Raw genomic sequence first — 17,280 nt, 5'->3', positions numbered from 1 at the left:
TTCCCACTGACTGGTGCCCTAATCCTCAATTTTTTGGGGGAATGTGAATATATAGCATGTATTGCATGTATGTATGCATGTGTAAGTATTCAGGTGTGTGTATGCATATGTGTGTGTAGGCTGGAAGTTGATCTGAGTTGATCTGAGTGTCCTCCCCACTCCTCTCTAATTATTGAGCAGGACTTTTTTTTTTTTTTTTTTTTCTGAACTTGGAGTTGGCAGATTCTGGATAGCCTAGCTAGGCAGGTTGTTGTGGGGAGTTCCCTGCCTCTGCTTCCCCAGTCCCAGCATTGCAGCAGGCTTCCATGCATGCTTGGTTTTTAGGTTTGGGATCTGAACTTCAGTCCCTTATCCACTGAGCCATCTCCTAGTGTCTCTGTTTGGAAATCATAAAACAAAGGCAGTTTTTACCGTCACGGTATGGAGTCTCGTAATGATTTAAACTTATGTGTTAATGGGCGTTCTGTCTCCACCACCCTTCTTTAAACAATCTATTATTTGTTTGGGTCTGCACAAGTATATAGGTTTTGTGCACTCTGCATGTGTGGAGGTAAGAGGACAACTTCAGAGTGAGGCTCAGCTTGAGGCTCTCAGAGACTGAACCACCAACCAAAGAACATACACGGGCTGGACCTAGGCTTCGCCACACAGATGTAGCAGCTGTGTAGCTTGGTCTTCATGTGGGTTCCAAACAACCGGAACGGGGGCTATCCGGAAAGCTGTTGCCTGTACTGGGATATGTTCTTCTAGCTGGACTGTCTTGTTTGGCCTCAGTGGGAGAGGAAGTGCTTAGCCTCACGGCAACTTGAAGTACCAGGGTTAGGGGATACCCAGGGGGTCCACCACCTGCTCAGAGGAGAAGGCGAGGGGGCATAGAGGAAAGATTGTGGGAGGGGGTGACTGGAAGTGGGTGGGATGTAAAGTGAATAAGTAAAAAAAAATTTAAAAAGAAAAATAAAAAGAGGGTCAGTTCTCTCCTTTCGCCACGTGGGTCTCAGGAATCGACCTCAGGTGACGAGGCTTGTGGGCAAGTGCCTTCATGTGCTGAGGCATCAGACCATAGCACCCCTCCCCCTTTAATAATCAGAGATGCTTTGAATGCAGTGTCTTTGAGTATGCCTGTAAGAATTCTGTAGGATCTGTTCCTGAAAGCGGAGAGGTTTGACCTGAGGCTGTGTACACTTTAGTCTCGATAGGGACGGCCAAAAAGACAGTTTGGGCTGTTTGGTAATGAGCACACTTTGCATGTCTAGTTATGAATGAAAGGTCTGTGAGAGGTCTCTCAGCAGTGGGGCAATCTAGGCATCGAATCAGTCAGCTGAGAAGAAGAGGACATTTGAAGCACTTCCCCAAACTCAGAGATGCATACCCTTGGCCCAGCTGTGGGCGACTGGAAAAATCAGGGCAAGGGGATTCCTTAAGCCTCTCCCTGCAAGGGAGGCTTTGCTTGGCCAGTAGTGGCTATTTGCATACACTTGGGGCATGCAGGCAGAACGTGCAGACTAAAGTTTTAACTTTGGCTTCGTCATCTTAGCTGGGCTGCCTGGCCTGCTTCTTAGACTATACATAATTCATGCAGAAGGTAGGAAGTGTGCAGAAAACAGGCAGCCAGTGGTTGGGGCTGTAAAGGGCACCCGGAGTGCTGTGGGCAACAATGGAGCAGGTTAAGGATTCAGGAAAGGCATGTGGTAGAGGAGATGGCTCTTGCTCAGAGCTTTAGGTGTCAGGAGACACAGAACACATGTAAGCATTCTTCTATATAGGAGCTTAGCCATACTGCCTATGAGAAACCTTGGTAGGACATTCATTCATCCTGCCCCCAGTCCTCTGTGACTCTAAGCCTAGGGCTACCAGTAGATGATTTGACCTCTGCCAGCCTCTGTCAGCTGATGAAGTGGAGACAATCAGGCAGCCATGAGACTTATACAAGGGAACTTGCCTATCCATGGGCTAAGCTGCCATGCTCTGAAGTCGGGCTGCATCTGTGTGGCCTTCCCTCTACCATGCTCCTGGGCCACAGAGCAAGGCACATGTTTTTGGAAGAATCATGACTCCACTGCTGGCTGACTTTAGCTTAGTCCCTGAAGCTTGTGGAGGCTTCTAGACTGTCTACTAGTCAGGACACTTGGACCCTGCTCTTCTCTCAGTGGGGTACATGTGGCTGGTGACTTACCTAATCTCACTCCACATTCCTGATTCTATTATAAAGACAGTTACCCTGAAAACCTTGCAGAGTTTGGTATTTATTTCTTGGCAAGTACAGGCTAATGTTCTTTATTTCCTTTTGCTTTTCGAAAGGCCTAGTTAACAAGTTAAGCCATTAGCCTACCATGTAGATGCCTTAGCCTGGCATGTAACACTTGTTATTCTACAGTTATACATCATGCTAAGCAGTCTTTATTATTTAAAAAAGTTCTTTATTGGGAATCTCATACAGGCATATGGTTAAGATATCATATCTAAGCCCTTCCCCGGCCAACTCTCTCACATGTCCCTCCTCCAACTTCATGTCTTGTGATAACCCACGAAGTCTAGTTAATATTGCCTACATGTGCATGGGCGTGGGACTGCACTGGAGCATGGGAATCTTACTAGTGAGTAGTCACATCCTCCAAAAACAGTGACTCTCTCCACCAAGTATCTTCTAGTAACTCCTCAGTAAGGGACTGGGCCAGGAAATCATCTACCCCATTGATGCCAGGATTTTGCCTGGCTTTCTCCTGTGCAGGTCTTCTGTAGGTAAGCACAGCTGCTGTATGCTTCCATGTGTCGTCTGGCTCTTACATACTTTAAGCCTCCTCGTCTGATATGTTCCCTGAGCGTTGGCATGTTGGGGGCTTTGATACTGCGTAGGGCTGACCACTCAGTCTCTTGCTCTTGGCATTTTGACTGGCTATGTAGCAGTCCTGGTTGTCCCACAGTTGGATCAAGTTGGTTTATAGTCACAGAACTGGGATGTGAGAACCAGGAAGCATGTTTCCTTGAGTCTTCCCTCAGCTCTGTGGACTTTATGATCCATTTTCTTCTCCCTCCAGTACAGGTTTCCAATCTGTAGCCCAGGTTGGCTTTGAACTCACAATGTATGTCAACTTTCTGAATATCTGGAATAAGAATGTCTGCTAATATGCGTATCTTACCCACTTTTTCTTTTCTTTCTTTTTGTTATTTATTTATTTATTTATCACTCCAGATTTATTCTACCCGCCCTGTCCACCCTCAGACTGTTCCACATCCCATACCTCCTCCCCACCCCCTTGTCTCCATGAGGATGTCCCCACTCCCAAACCCCACCCAACCAGACCTCTAAACTCCCTGGAGCCTCCTCCAGTTTCTTGAGGGTTAGGTGCATCTTCTCTGACTGAACCCAGACCTATCAGTCCTCTGCTGTATATGTGTTGGGGACCTGATATCAGCTGGTGTATGCTGCCTGGTTGGTGGTCCAGTGTCTGAGAGATCTCAGGGGTCCAGGTTAAGAGTCTGCTGGTCCTCCTACAGGGTCGACCTCCTCCTCAGCTTCTTTCAGCCTTTCTCTAATTCAACCACAGGGGTCAGTAGCTTCTGTCCATTGGTTGGGTGCAAATATCTGCATCTGACTCTTTCAGCTGCTTGTTGGGTCTTCTGGAGTGTAGTCATGATAGGTTCCTTTTTGTGAGTGCTCCATATCCTCAGTAATAGTGTCAGGCCTTGGGCCCCCCCCCACCCCCCTTGAGCTGGATCCCATTTTGGGCCTGTGCTGGACCTTCTTTTCCTCAGGCTCCTCTTTCTAACACTGCTAGTAGTTTTTCTGGATACACTGTGTCAGCCCCTTCATGGAAAAAGAGCTAATTCAAAATATCATATGGATTTGGCCTTGTAAGGGAGCTGCTACAAAGGTCTGCTCTAGGATTTGTGATTCTTGAGCTCAGTGGAGTGGAATCTTGGCCATGCTTCTATGTGAACTTTCTGGGGACAGCGTGGTAGATGGTTATTTCAGAGTTTCATCAGACTGGTGAGAGTTGAGGTGAGGGCAAGGCAAGTATTGGGAAGAGTGGGATTTTGAGAGTGATAGATGAAGAGTTAAAGGTGAGGGGTCCCCACCCCATGAGCTCTAGAATATTCTGAATGAGCTCCAAAGCCATAGCTCTAGTTCCCAGCATCTCTCTTTTCCCATACCTCCCACAGCTGACAAAATTAACCAGGCTTGGGAAGAAGTTACTGTTTTCTTACCAGAATTTGCTAAAGAAAACCCCTGGACTGTATCCTGCCAAAGGAGACCATAGACATTAGCACAGATCTGGAGGGGGAGCAGAGAGCCTGTGAGGAACTGGGTCTGCTTTGAGTTTCAGAACCTGGTTCTTTCAGATCATTATGTCAAATGAGATGTGGCCCGAGAATGGAGAGAAGCTCATGGGATGAGGTGGTGGGTTCTGGGCAGACCTGGGTTCTGATTCAGACTCTGCCACTTGCCAGCTCAGAGCCCCCACCCTGTAAAAACTGCAGCATCTTCCCGGAGGCCTTGCAGGGACATTTTGTTACAGTGTGTGGGAATGAAGTAGCCTGCTGACATCAGCCCTTGGTCCAGGGCCAGACACTTTGTATCCAGCGAGCAGATTCTAAGCTGTTTGAGAGCTCTTCAGCTCAGCTGCTTTGACTTCCGACATCCCAAAGGGTTTACCTTGAAAACAGGCTCGGTTTAACTAAGACCCTAGGAAAGAAGCCCTCATAGTACTAGACCTAGTGCTGGGAGAGGTTTGTACCTTTCTTGGGACACCCAGTGCAGACAAAGAAGAGACAGTGGAGAGCTCTGGCAAGCCAGTTTGGGACTTACAGTGTTCCTTGACTGAAGGCCCCAGTGTAAGCCATTTTGTCCAATCCTACTTCCCAAGATGGAAAATTCTTTCAGAGAAGTAAGCAATGTATTTTCTTTGCTTTATTTGGGTTACTTTTTCAGTGATGACCACCCTTATTGTCTAATTTAAAACTGGAACTATGCAGCCCGCCTTCCCCACTCTCTATTAAGGTTCAAGGATGTCCCTAAAGGCTGTGCTGAAAGGTTGGTCTCCAAGTCTTGCTTGGCTTTTAGAAAGTAAATAGGCTTGCTATACTGTCTGGTCTCTGCTGTGACTGTCAGTCTTGTCACAGGCCCAAGGCAATGGAGTCAAGAGATTGTGGACTGAAATCTCTAAACCATGAGCCAAAATAAATCTTATTTATCACAATGTCAGAGAGCTGGTCAACACACTTCCCCAACTCCGCAGGGTTGTTCTATCTTAAAAGCTATTTTTTTTTAATGAGTTACAACATGGATTAAAAAAAAAATGGGCCTACTTAAACTCCCCCTCCCTCTCCATAGACCCAATGACTAACCGTATGTGAGCTCCCCAGGCAGGACTTTGTGTCCCCTCAATTACTCATGCTCCTAGCGCCCAGCAGCGCGGGATCTCTGATAAAGGCTGGAGGTTGGTGTGCATCAGGCAGTCCGCAGAGCATGCTGATGTGTAAGAACACTCTGGGCTGTATGAGTGAGTGCCCAACTGTGTGGTAGGGGCAGCAGTACATGCTGAGGGCCGAGAGGTCAATAAAATCCCCCCTCCCCTTATTTTAGTGTCCCTGTGATCTGACACAGCGTCTTCCTGAGGAGAAAGCTCTGTCAAGTTCCAGGGCCTCTGTCTGCTCTTCAACCTCTTGCTCTGCCCCCAGTGGGTGCTACAGCAGCCGACCTCATAGCCCATCCAGGCCCATCTTCCTTTGCAAGGCTCCCGACTTGCCTTGCGAGGCTGCTGCTGTCGACAAAAGGCCTGCAGACTCTGGAGCCTGGCTGAGGCTCCCAGAAGACAATGTGCCCTTGGAGTAAAGTCAAATGCAGGAAGCTTTGCACTTGGGTAATTGGCTGGGAGCACTCGTAAAGCTGAGAGTTAGATTACCTAGCCTAATCTAGCCACGGCAGTTGTATCATCTTGTGGTTGCTGGTTTTTCCCTGCCCCTTTGTTATATATTTGTTTTTAATATTATAGTCCACTTTTTCCCATGTGAAAGCTAACAGACTTGTTTTCACTATGTTACCAACACAAAGCATGAAAATCAAGGAAATAAGAAAATGCAAATGAGTCTGTAAGGAAATTGTGTGTGTGTGTGTGTGTGAGAGAGAGAGAGAGAGAGAGAGAGAGAGAGAGAGAGAGAGAGAGAGAGAGGTGCTTACCCAGTGGAGCCTTTTGGAACAAAACACAGACCAAAGCCTCGTTCTCGTCCAGCACTGCTCTCTGCCCTACACAGTGGGCATGCTGGACATCTCAGACTCAGAGCTGGAGGCCCACAGAAGGCTACAGGTATATCTCAGGCCTTCTGAAGTCACACCACCAAAAGATAGTAAGAATTAAGCTTCTCTTCTGCAAGCCTTTTACTTAAAGAATTCCTGCTTCCAACCTCTGAGTGACTCCTTCAGGGCAGAGATGAAGGGCACCCAGTTTCTTTAGGTGTTGAGGTTGCAAAGAGGTAATGTTTTATCTGTTTGCCCCAACAGGAGAAAGATAGCTGTACTGCCTGCTCCAGTCCGCAGTATATTGTAATTAATTTCATAGGATCCAGGCTGGACTTCCAGAAACACTATGGCTGAAATAACCAATCTCAAAATGACTCCCTCCCAGGAAAAAGTTCTGATACCATGTCATAAATCACACCTTCTCAATGGCTCCTCAGTGAACATACATGCAAAGTCCCCATAGAAGCATCCATGGTAGAAGACAAAGGGAGACAACCACTGGGAAGCTTAATACACTGCGAATGTCAGAGCCCCCAAAAGACTATCTGTCTGCTCATTGGGATGAAAAAAAATCCACGCAAGGGAGGGGTAATTTTGGCTCAGTTTGAGGGTTCGGTTCATCCTGGTGGGGCCGGCCTGGCAGCAGCAGTGTGAGCCAGCTACTTGCCTAACATCCTCACAAAGCATCCTTGCAAATTAGTCTGCAAGCTCAGCCCATCTATGGTGCTGCCCAGATTTGTGAACAGACCCATCTGCAAACATCACAGACATACCTTGAGGCTTGTCTCTCTAGCGCCCATTGAGGTGTGATGCCACTTTATACATCGCACAGTCCACCAGAAAAAATTCCCATAGTCTTTAACACAGTCCTAGCACTAGAAGAGTCCAGCCTCTCTTGAGACTCAAGGCAATCCTTCAGTGGTGCGTTCCTATAAAACCAAAGTGTAGTTCTCCTTCCGGATGCAATGGCACAGAGTGAACGTTCCCATTCCAAAAGGGAAGAATGAGAGGCCAGCAAGAAAAGATCAGACCAAAGCCCACAACCCAGCAGGGAAACTGCCCAATCCAGCAGCTCCATGCCATGTTATCTGGACTCAGAAGGGTTTCAGTCTAATTGTTTGACCCAAAGCAGTATGGGAGGAAAATGAGGCTGAGCATCACAGAGAAGCACACATAGTGGATGAAGCTGCTTACCTTACAGCAGTGAGGGAAGAGGGGAGAATGGTGGAGAGGGACGGGAAGTGGGGTAACCAGAGAGAAGGCTTTTAAGAGTACACATCCAGTAACCTTCCTCTAGCAAGCTCCGCCCATCTCCTCCAACAGTGTATGTAATACAAATACACCATAGGATTTATCAATGAGGTCTGTCCCTGTGGACATTTTCCTAAGCCCTTCCTAGAAGCAGGAACTCAGGCAGAGCCCATAGAGGAGCGTTGCTTACTGGCTTGGTCCCAGCTTGCTCAGCCCTCTTCCTCCCTCCCTCCCTCCCTTCCTTCCTTCCTTCCTTCCTGTCTTCCTTCCTGTCTTCCTTCCTTCCTTCTTCCCTTCCTCCCTCCCTCCCTCCCTCCCTCCCTTCCTCCCTCCCTCCCTTCCTTCCTTCCTTCCTGCCTTCCTTCCTCCCTTCCTCCCTTCCTCCCTCCCTCCCTCCCCTCCTCCCTCCCTTCCTTCCTCCCTTCCTTCCTCCCTTCCTTCCTCCCTTCCTCCCTCCCTCCCTCCCCTCCTTCCTTCCTTCCTCCCTCCCCTCCTTCCTTCCTCCCTCCCCTCCTTCCTTCCTTCCTCCCTTCCTTCCTTCCTTCCTTCCTTCCTTCCTGTCTTCCTTCCTCCCTCCCTCCCTTGCTTCCTTCTTTCCTCCCTCCCGTCCTCCCTCCCTCCCTTCCTTCCTTCCTCCCTCCCTCCCTTCCTTCCTTCCTTCCTTCCTTCCTTCCTTCCTTCCTTCCTTCCTTCCTCTCTTCCTTCCTGTCTTCCTTCCTTCCTTCCTTCCTGTCTTCCTTCCTCCCTCCCTCCCTTGCTTCCTTCTTTCCTCCCTCCCTTCCTCCCTCCCTCCCTCCCTCCCTCCCTCCCTTCCTTCCTTCCTTCCTTCTTCCCTTCTTCCCTTCTTCCTTCCCTCCAAACAAAACAAAACAAGAAGAAAAAAGCTCTCCTAAAAATGAGAAGAAGAAGAAAAAAAAAGCCAAACAAAGCAAAATGAAACCAAGTCCACAAAAATTTTCTTGCTTTTGCTTTGTGTTGGCCAACTAGTCCTAGGCCTGGGTCCTGGGGTGCAGTTGATTTGTCAGTGACTGTCCACTGGAGAAAGCTGACTTTCTCTTTGTCAGTGAGTATCACCCGGAGATAGCCTCTTGGTTGTGATGCCCCTCCACTCTCCCTGCTCCACTTCTGTCCTCAGTCCTGGGAGCCCATCTGACTTGAACTTTGCAGGCCCTGTGCATGCTGCCACGATGCTGCCGAGGTCTCTGAGTGCACATCAGTCCTGTTGTTCTGAAAGAGACTTTTTCCTTGTAGTCATCCGGCCCCTCTGGGTCTTAACTAATAACACCTCCTCTTTCACGCATCTCCCTGAACCCTGAGGGGAGGGGCTTGGTACAGACATCCCATTTAGGATGGAGTGCTCTAAAGCCTCTCACTTTGTACACTGTCTGGTTGTGCCTCTCTGTGTTAATTCCCGTTTGCTATAAGATGCTTCTCTTGTGAGAGCTATGAGAGGAACTGATCTATAAGAACGGCAATACGTCACTAGGAATCATTTTAGTGCTGTTTCTTCAGCAGATTAATAGTGGTAGGTTTTCTTTGTGGCCCATGACCTATCTAGTGTCAGGTTCTTGCCCATTTTAACAGTGTCAGGTGTGAGCTCCATCTCATAGAGTGGCCCTTAAATCCAGTCAAAGAGTAGCTGGTCACTCCCATACATTTGCGTCACTATTATACCAGTATATCTTGCTGTTGTGGGTTGTGGGATTGTAGCTTGGTGATAATGATTACATTTCTCCTCCTGTATGTTCAGAGTAGTTCCTTCCAGTGCCATGAATGCTAGTCAATAGGGGTGAAGCTTCCAGTTAGATAACAGCTCAACTTCTCTGTGCTCTAGAGCATAAGTCAATGTTTTCTTCAACAGTAGGGCCTTACCATTAGATAGTGGAGAGTAACCAATAATGTCTGGGGGTCTCGGGGGGGGGGGGGCTTTTTAGCCAAGACCTTAACAAGATGTAACTCATTCCTGGAATTGGAGGTTTTATTTGGTGGAATAAGATGTCTAGTTGGGGCAATGTCTTCCCTATTATTTGGGGTCTTTATTTAGATTCATATCTGTATATATTTTAAGGAGTTTCTACAGTAGTAGATTTCCATACAGTTTTTTTTTTTTTTATTCAGCCTGCTTTCTTATATGGCACAGAACCACATGCTCTAGGACCATTCCCAGTGGGCCGAGCCCCCCACGTTGATCATTAATTAAAAAATGCCATGTATTATCTACAGGCAACCTGACAGAGACATTTTTTTTCAATTGAGGTTTTCTCTGAAGATGTCCCTAGCTTGTGTCAAGTTGATGAAACAAACAACAAACAGATGACAACAACAACCTACATAGCATAGAGAGAAATAGCTAACTGGAATGCATAAGACAGATATGGGAAATACAGATGCTATCCATCTTAGGAACAATTTAACGGAAAACAACTTGGAGAAACGAAGCATTGCAAGAACAGCGGGGTGTGACGAGTGGTGCGATCACGTGAGTGCCTGGAACATCTGTCTTCTGTTTTATCTCGGGAAGGTACAACTACAAGGTAGAAGGAAGCGGATTTGGGCCTGGTAGTAAAATTGAAAGAACTTTGCATGGTGAGAATTGTCTGGAAATGAAGCAGGTGGTGACTGCTTCGTTGCAAACACAGAAGTGTGAACCAGGCGGCCACCTGTCGGACCCGAGTGGGCAGCAGTCAGTCAAGAAGGCTGGCATCGGAGCCTGTCAGAGAATCCCCAACAGTCGGGCTCGCAAGCTGCTGCCTCTCATACCTGTCACTCAAGCCTCAAGTCTACAGTCTTCGTTGCAGCTCTGCTTTCTTCTTAGCTGAACTATTGAGGAAGACAGGATGGGGGATGGCCTGAGAATTGGCTAAAGCTCAGTTTCGCCATGTCTTGTGGTAACAGTGAAGGGACTCCATGCCTCCTGAGCTCCTGCAAATATTTGGGGCTCGTGGGTGAGTCAGAGGTGACTCAGCTGCTGAAAAGGAGGAACCAAGGAGGGGAAGCCCCTGACTCCTCTCCTGTTGATACCCAAGGGTTCACGTAGCTCTTTTGTACATATTTCTGGTTATAAGTAACCAGAAACCCAATTAGCAGTGACTCAAAGAAGAGGGAAATCATTACCTCATACATAATGGAAATGCGGCCACAGTTCTGATTTAGGATGGGTTAAGTCATGAGTTCAACAAAGTCATAACATCCTGACTTCTTTCCGGTTTTGGTTGTTTATTATTATTATTATTATTATTATTATTATTATTATTATTGCTTGTTAATTCATTCTCTTGGGCTTTTCTGCCAGTTGTCCTGATTATTTATTGCCTTCTGCTGAATTTGGGTTTGGCTTCTTGTTTTCGTAGAGCCTTGAGGTGCACCATTAGGTTATTGATTGGAGACATGTCTGATTTTGAAATGTGAACACTTGCAGCCTTCCTCTCAGAACTGCCTTAGCTGTATCCGAGAGCAACTGTGACGTTGTTCTATTATTTTTATTTCTTTCTTTATTTAAGTTTCTTCCCTGCTTTCTTCAATGACCTAGTGTCATTCAGAAGTATATTGCTAGCCTTTTATTGCTAGGTATTATATTTATATAATTATAAATTATATAAATAAAATTTATATAATATAATAAATAATAAATATAAATTATATTTATATATTGCTAGGTATTGTATAGTTTCTGAAGTGTCTTTTGTTGTTGATTTCCACTTTTATTGCTCTGATGAGATACAAAGAATTATCTCAGTTTTTAAATTCAGGCTTGCTTTGTGCCTATGACGTGATCAATTTTAGGTAAGTTTCCATATGCTTCTGAGAAGGGTGTGTGTTCCCTGTCAGAGAGACTACGGGCCATAGATGTCTGTTAAATCCAGGTGATCTGTGTTATCATTTACCTATGACATTTCTTTGCTGGTATTTTAGTTTGGGAGACATGTCTGAGTGTGTGAGCGGGTTATAGGAACCTCTCACCGTCATTGTACCAGGATCTGTGCCCTTTTATACCATTAGTATTTGTTTTATAAAATAGGGAGAATTGCCCTAAGTTGGTACATAAATATTTGCACTTGTCATATTTTTCCTTGAGTAAATGTTCCCCCTTTAAATATGGAGTTTGCTAGCAAAAGATACAAAAAAAAAAAAAAAATGAATTCAAAAGATGGAAATCAAGCTATCAAGCAGTTGGAGGCCATGAGCAAGGTGTAAACATGGCTTCCTACTAATTTCCCAGAAGCCCTAGCTATGCTCCTCTGTAGACACGTGTGTATACTTGTATACTTGTATAACTTGTGTACTTTGAATGTGTTTCTGTTAAGACTCAGAGACAGCTAGATTGAGGTACTGGTGGGAGAAGGTATAGTTTATTGTTTTTTTTTTCTTGGAGTAAAGGGTATTAGTGTTTAAGTAATGAAATGAAGAAATGTACAAGAAGGGTTTGTAGGCATAGAAAAGTAAAGAGCAATCACAAAGTCCTTCTCTGGTGAGATGGGAGGGAAAACAATTATATAAAATTGTAAATGACAAAAAAATAAATTTGTAAAAAGTGAAAATTATTAATTAAAAAGAAAAATTAGAAAAAACCTATAAATTTAACAAAATACAAAAAAAATTTAAAAAGGCATTAACACAAAATAGAAGATACTAACTATGCTTTTAGTTCTATTTTTTTCCTTTATGGGGATGAAGTGATGTCTTTCCCTGGGATTGTGTTTTACCCATCTTTATAGGTCAGGGAAGAGCCATTGCTTAGCCGTTCAGGTGAGCTAAGTCTGTGTACACTTCTGGATGGGAAGGGCTTCTGTAAGCATGGGTTACTTTCTGAAAGAGTTCCCTGGCAGGGTGGAGTGTCCAACTTGTGACCTGTAGCCACCTGTGCCCCAGGAGAGCCACGGACGAAGCCAACACAGAATGGTAAACTAACTGACAGCACTAGATTTTGTTTCTGTAACTCAATGATGTGTTTCTCAGGTATGAACTTTGTACACAACAGCACTGTACCGAAACGGCAAAGGTTGCACCTGCTTGCTAACCTCTAGGTTCTCATGAATTAAGGGTCTAACTTTCCAAGGACAGGCTTCCTGTGAATGCCACAACACAGACATGTGGAAGACCCCTGTGTGTAGCAAGGGGCTGTTATTGTGTTTTTTCTTTTTTTCTTCAGAAACAATGGTAACTCAGTCTCTGGGTGTAACAACTAGAACCCTAATCTTGTATCTATATTAAATCTAAATTGTCTGGTGGCGAATCCTGGTGGACCCACCATAGAAATCAGGAGGCACTAGTAGCTACATCTTGTCTTCATGCTGTCCCCGTCCAAAAGGGCACAGAGAAACCCTGTCTCGAAAAACCAAAAAAAAAAAAAAATTAAAAGCACATATATAAAAATGCCTAGAAGCTTATAAAAAGTTATTATACCGACCTTGTGCTATGATAGTTGGTCTCCAGCGTAGTAGGCTTCAGGGCATGGTTGGATTATGAGAACTCTAATCTCAAGAACAAATTAATTCACTATGGATTCCTAGACTAATGGATTTGGGAGGAGATACTGATACATGATTCAGTTCTCTTTGCTTCCTGGACAACAGCAGATCTGCTCCGTGGCTCACTCCCTGACACGCTATTCTTTTTCTACCTTGTCGCAGCCCCGGATGCAATGAAGCCAAATGACAATGGAATAAAACTTATAAAATTGTGATGCCAAATAAGCCTTCATTTCTTTAAGTCAGTTTCCTTGTGTTTTCTGTAAAGCAGGTTAATGCTAACAGCAAGCTAGCAATGGACGTTTTGCCGATCAGCAGGGGTCCTCAGCCACATCCGGCAGGCACTGATTTAGACAGCTGTTGACCTTACTGACCTCTTAGCCTCGCTAGGCTCAAGCTCAGGGTGCTCTGTGTTTGGATGCCTTGGCTGGGATGACTGGGAAAATTACTGGTTGTCATGTTGCTTGAGACATCAGAGCAAGAGCTTAGGTTTTTTTTTAGCCCTCTGTTTTCAAACGGACTTCTATATCCATCAGGAAATTTATATTGGACTTGAGGACATAAATTTCTTGATGGTGATTGTCCATCTCTCCACTGTGGGAAAGACATTGAGGTTAATGGTGATGTATCAGCTGGAAGAGGCTTGGTTGGGGGTGGTGAAGAAAGGTCTCTGTTTGGAGTCTGACTCCAGGCTCTCAATTGGATATGCCCATTGGATGGTGAGCTATCTAGGCTCAAAGTATAAATATCTTGAATTGAGTGACTCTAGGGTTAATGCTTGGGAATTTGTTACTTTTATGTTTAAGAGTGACTTGAATCAATCTATCTTCTATCTGTCTATCTATCTATCTATCTATCTATCATCTATCTATCTTCTATCTATCTATCTATCTATCTATCTATCTATCTATCTATCTATCTGTCTCCATTTCTATTAGGGAGTCATCTAAGTTTGTTCCCTGAGGTTTAGAGATCTGAAATGCCCATTTGCTGATTGTATGCGACTCTGAGAACTTACTATGTGTGGAAACAGAAATCTACAAACATTCCAGGATGCTCGACACCCGTCTCCCCCTTGCTCTTATGCAGAAGCTATTTAAGCTGTCTTCTTCCTTCTCCCGAATCCCACTGGCCGTCTGCAGCTCTGAGCCTGGCAGACTTGCAGATGACTCATTCAAACTGTGACTGCCAATCCTGTGACTTCTATGTTTCTAAGGAACTTTCCCCCTGCCTCTACTCAGCTGCTCATTGCAATGATGGTGCCTGAATTTTCCCAAACCTCCAAAGCTTCGCATTCCACGCTCTGGCCACAGCCTCTTCTTAGAGGTTTAGATTTTTCCTCACAACCACTTCTTGATCTCAGGGTTAAGGACTTCTGTGTGAGCTCAGTTACAGTATCCCGTTGGGTCAGTTTGCTTCTGTCGTTGCTTCCCTTTGTACTCAACTTATGTACTCACAACTTTTCCTTTGTTGTCCTTTTATATTCACGGGGCACAACGAACCCACCTTTGTTCGTACAAGGGCCATGACAAGAATCTCAAGAAAGCTGATACAATCTACCAGACTACTTTAACCTAAAATACCGACTTCTACCTGACTGATTTAGGGTTCCTATTGCCATGATGAAACACCATGACTTGAGGAGCAAAGGGCTTATGCCATGCTACAACTCTCAGGTAACATGGAAGGAAGCCAGGGCAAGAACTCAAGGCAGGAACCTGGAGGCAGGAGCTGAAGCAGAGTTAGGGAGGCACGCTGCTTACTGGCACAAACCTCTTGGGTGATTCTAGCTTGAGTCAAGTTAGAAAACTCTCCAGCGCGTGGATATACGATGGAATGGACGTCTACCCCATTTCTCTGGCATTGCTTGCTTTCCACGTCTCTGCAAACCTCACTTCCAACTTTCAGTCTCTTCTCAAACTTCCTTGCATGATTTCCCCCCCAATCTCTGTTTTGAGGGAAATAGAATGAGTGTGACAGAAACCACTCCAACTTCTGCCAACAGTCCTTTCCAACCAACCTGTTTATGTCCTCATCTTCCCTGTCCTCTGGTTGTTGCTCAGTGAAGACCCCCTGTTCCTCAGGGAATTCTTCCTCCTTCCTGTAACCCATCTGCTCCTACTTTCCAGGCATTCTGACCTCACCAGGTTCTCCATCTTTCTCATGACCTCTCATTAACATTCGTGGCCTGGTCCCAAAGCAGCTGGCACCACTTGTCATCCTCTCCCTCCCATGTCATGTCTACCCATCTCTATCATCTGTCTGGTCATGCTGAGTTGTCACTGTCTTAAATGACACCTTCATCACAGAAGGGTCAATGTAAACATGTACATCACACTCTTAAACTTGCCCCATCTCCACCTAGTTGCCCACACTAGAACTCTGTGGTTCATCTTGGCTATTGTCCACTTTCACCCAAACAATGCTGACTACGTGAAGCCTGGCAGTTCCTATTAACACCTTAGTCCTGGACTACAGCACCCTCTTACCGAGACTAGGAACAAATGTCCCAGGGTGGTCTCATACAGAAGAGAAATATTTTCTTTTCTCTACTTAACAGCCTTTGTTGGCTTCCCTTTTATAAACAGCCTTGTTAAAGCCCCCACTTCTCATTACTATACGTCATTTACTAGACATGGTGGCACAAACCTTTACTTCTGGCATTTGGGAAGTGGGGGCAAGCAAGTCAAGGTCAACTTGGGCTCTGTAGTGAGATCCCATCTTAAAGGCCAAAACCAAATAAATAAATAGGAACCACCACAATTATCTGGGCATAATGGTTGAAGCAGGAGGATTGCTTGAGCCTAGTAGTTTAAATGCAACAATGACTCTGTCTCAAATGTGTGTGTGTGTATACATATCTATGAAAAAATAATTATAATAAACTCAGCTTTGTAGCAGTCACTGTTGAGTCCATGAGGACAGGTGCTAGGCCCGCCTTATTTGCAGCTTTTACCCAATCACCAACAGAATTCCCACAGCACAGTAAGTTCTGAAAGAATAAAAATTTTGACATGAAGGAAATGTTAGGAGGAGGCTAGCCTGCCTCTCTTCTGGTCTGGGTTTCACGAGTGGCAGATATGAAGGTAGAGATTATTGTGACCTATGATTAACTTAGGTGTTAATGCTGAGTGCCAGTCAGAGTGACTAATTCTGCTTTGCTTGAGGGGATTAGGTAGAGCATTGGGGAAGTGACATCTTTCTGTGTTAAGTAATCCAGGAAAGTTGTAACCAGGCATGAGATTCTCCAAGGTGTACTGAACAAGCTGTGGACTGTGTCATACTGTGACTCTGTGACCTTGCAATAATCTCCTATAGTGGAAAGGGAAAACCATAGTCTCGGGCTGAGTTCTAGTATTTCAGAGGGCTAGCAGCAACGATGGAGCGAGCCGATGGAGCCGGGACATTCACCTAAAGCCCAGTACTGAAACAAATTCAACATGTGGTTAGACTAACTTGCCTTTAATTGCCTGGCGACTTTTATTGCTCTTCGTAACAATTAGGCACATATGTTAAGCAGTTCTCTGGGTTTACGACCCTCTCAAGCTGTAATTCACTCACAGTTCTTTCCCTCCATCAAGCCAAAAACCATCTCTGGGATTGATTTCAGGGAGCTGAAAGCAGGCACTCAAAAAATTCACTTTCCTCTTTTCCATTCCAAGTGCTAGGATGGGCCTATTTTGCTTTCTGCCCATGGATGGTGGGTAGGAAAGCAGACGTCTAATTTTTGGCACAAATGTAAGATGTGCCCAGCTGTTTTCTTTCAAGATGTCAATAGTCATCTTTCCATCTGATTTCCCACAGCCATTTTCCCAAGTGTATAAGAGAATATATATGCATATTATATATGTATATATTATTATTATTATTATTATTATTATTATTATTATTATTATTATTATTTCAGGACAGAGTTCCTCTGTATAGCCCTGGCTGTCCTGGAACTAGCCCTGTAGACCATGCTGGCCTCAAACTCAGAGAGATCTACCTACCTGTGCCTACTGAATGCTGGGATTAAAGTCACGGGCCATGCTGCTATTTTTATTATTATTTTATTTTAGTAAGTACTTGCTCTATGCCAGGAGCTCCACATCCTCCTATACATTTATTTATTTATTTATTTATTTATTTATTTAAAACATCACCTTAAAAAAATGATGATTTTGTCTGTGTTAGGAGAGTACTGCAGTAGGTGGTATCTCAGTGCCTCGCCACTGGTAGGTAAGTATCAGCTTCAGGCTCAGAGCTGAGAAGCTGTGCTGTGGGGAAGGAAGTAAGCTGCACTCTTTTCCTCGTCCCGCTCACCTCCAGGTCTCCTCCCCA

Source organism: Arvicanthis niloticus, chromosome 10, assembly GCF_011762505.2.
Source record: "Arvicanthis niloticus isolate mArvNil1 chromosome 10, mArvNil1.pat.X, whole genome shotgun sequence".
Lineage (NCBI taxonomy): Eukaryota > Metazoa > Chordata > Mammalia > Rodentia > Muridae > Arvicanthis > Arvicanthis niloticus.
The sequence above is the reverse complement of the archived record's forward strand: the minus strand, read 5'-3'. Positions refer to the sequence as shown.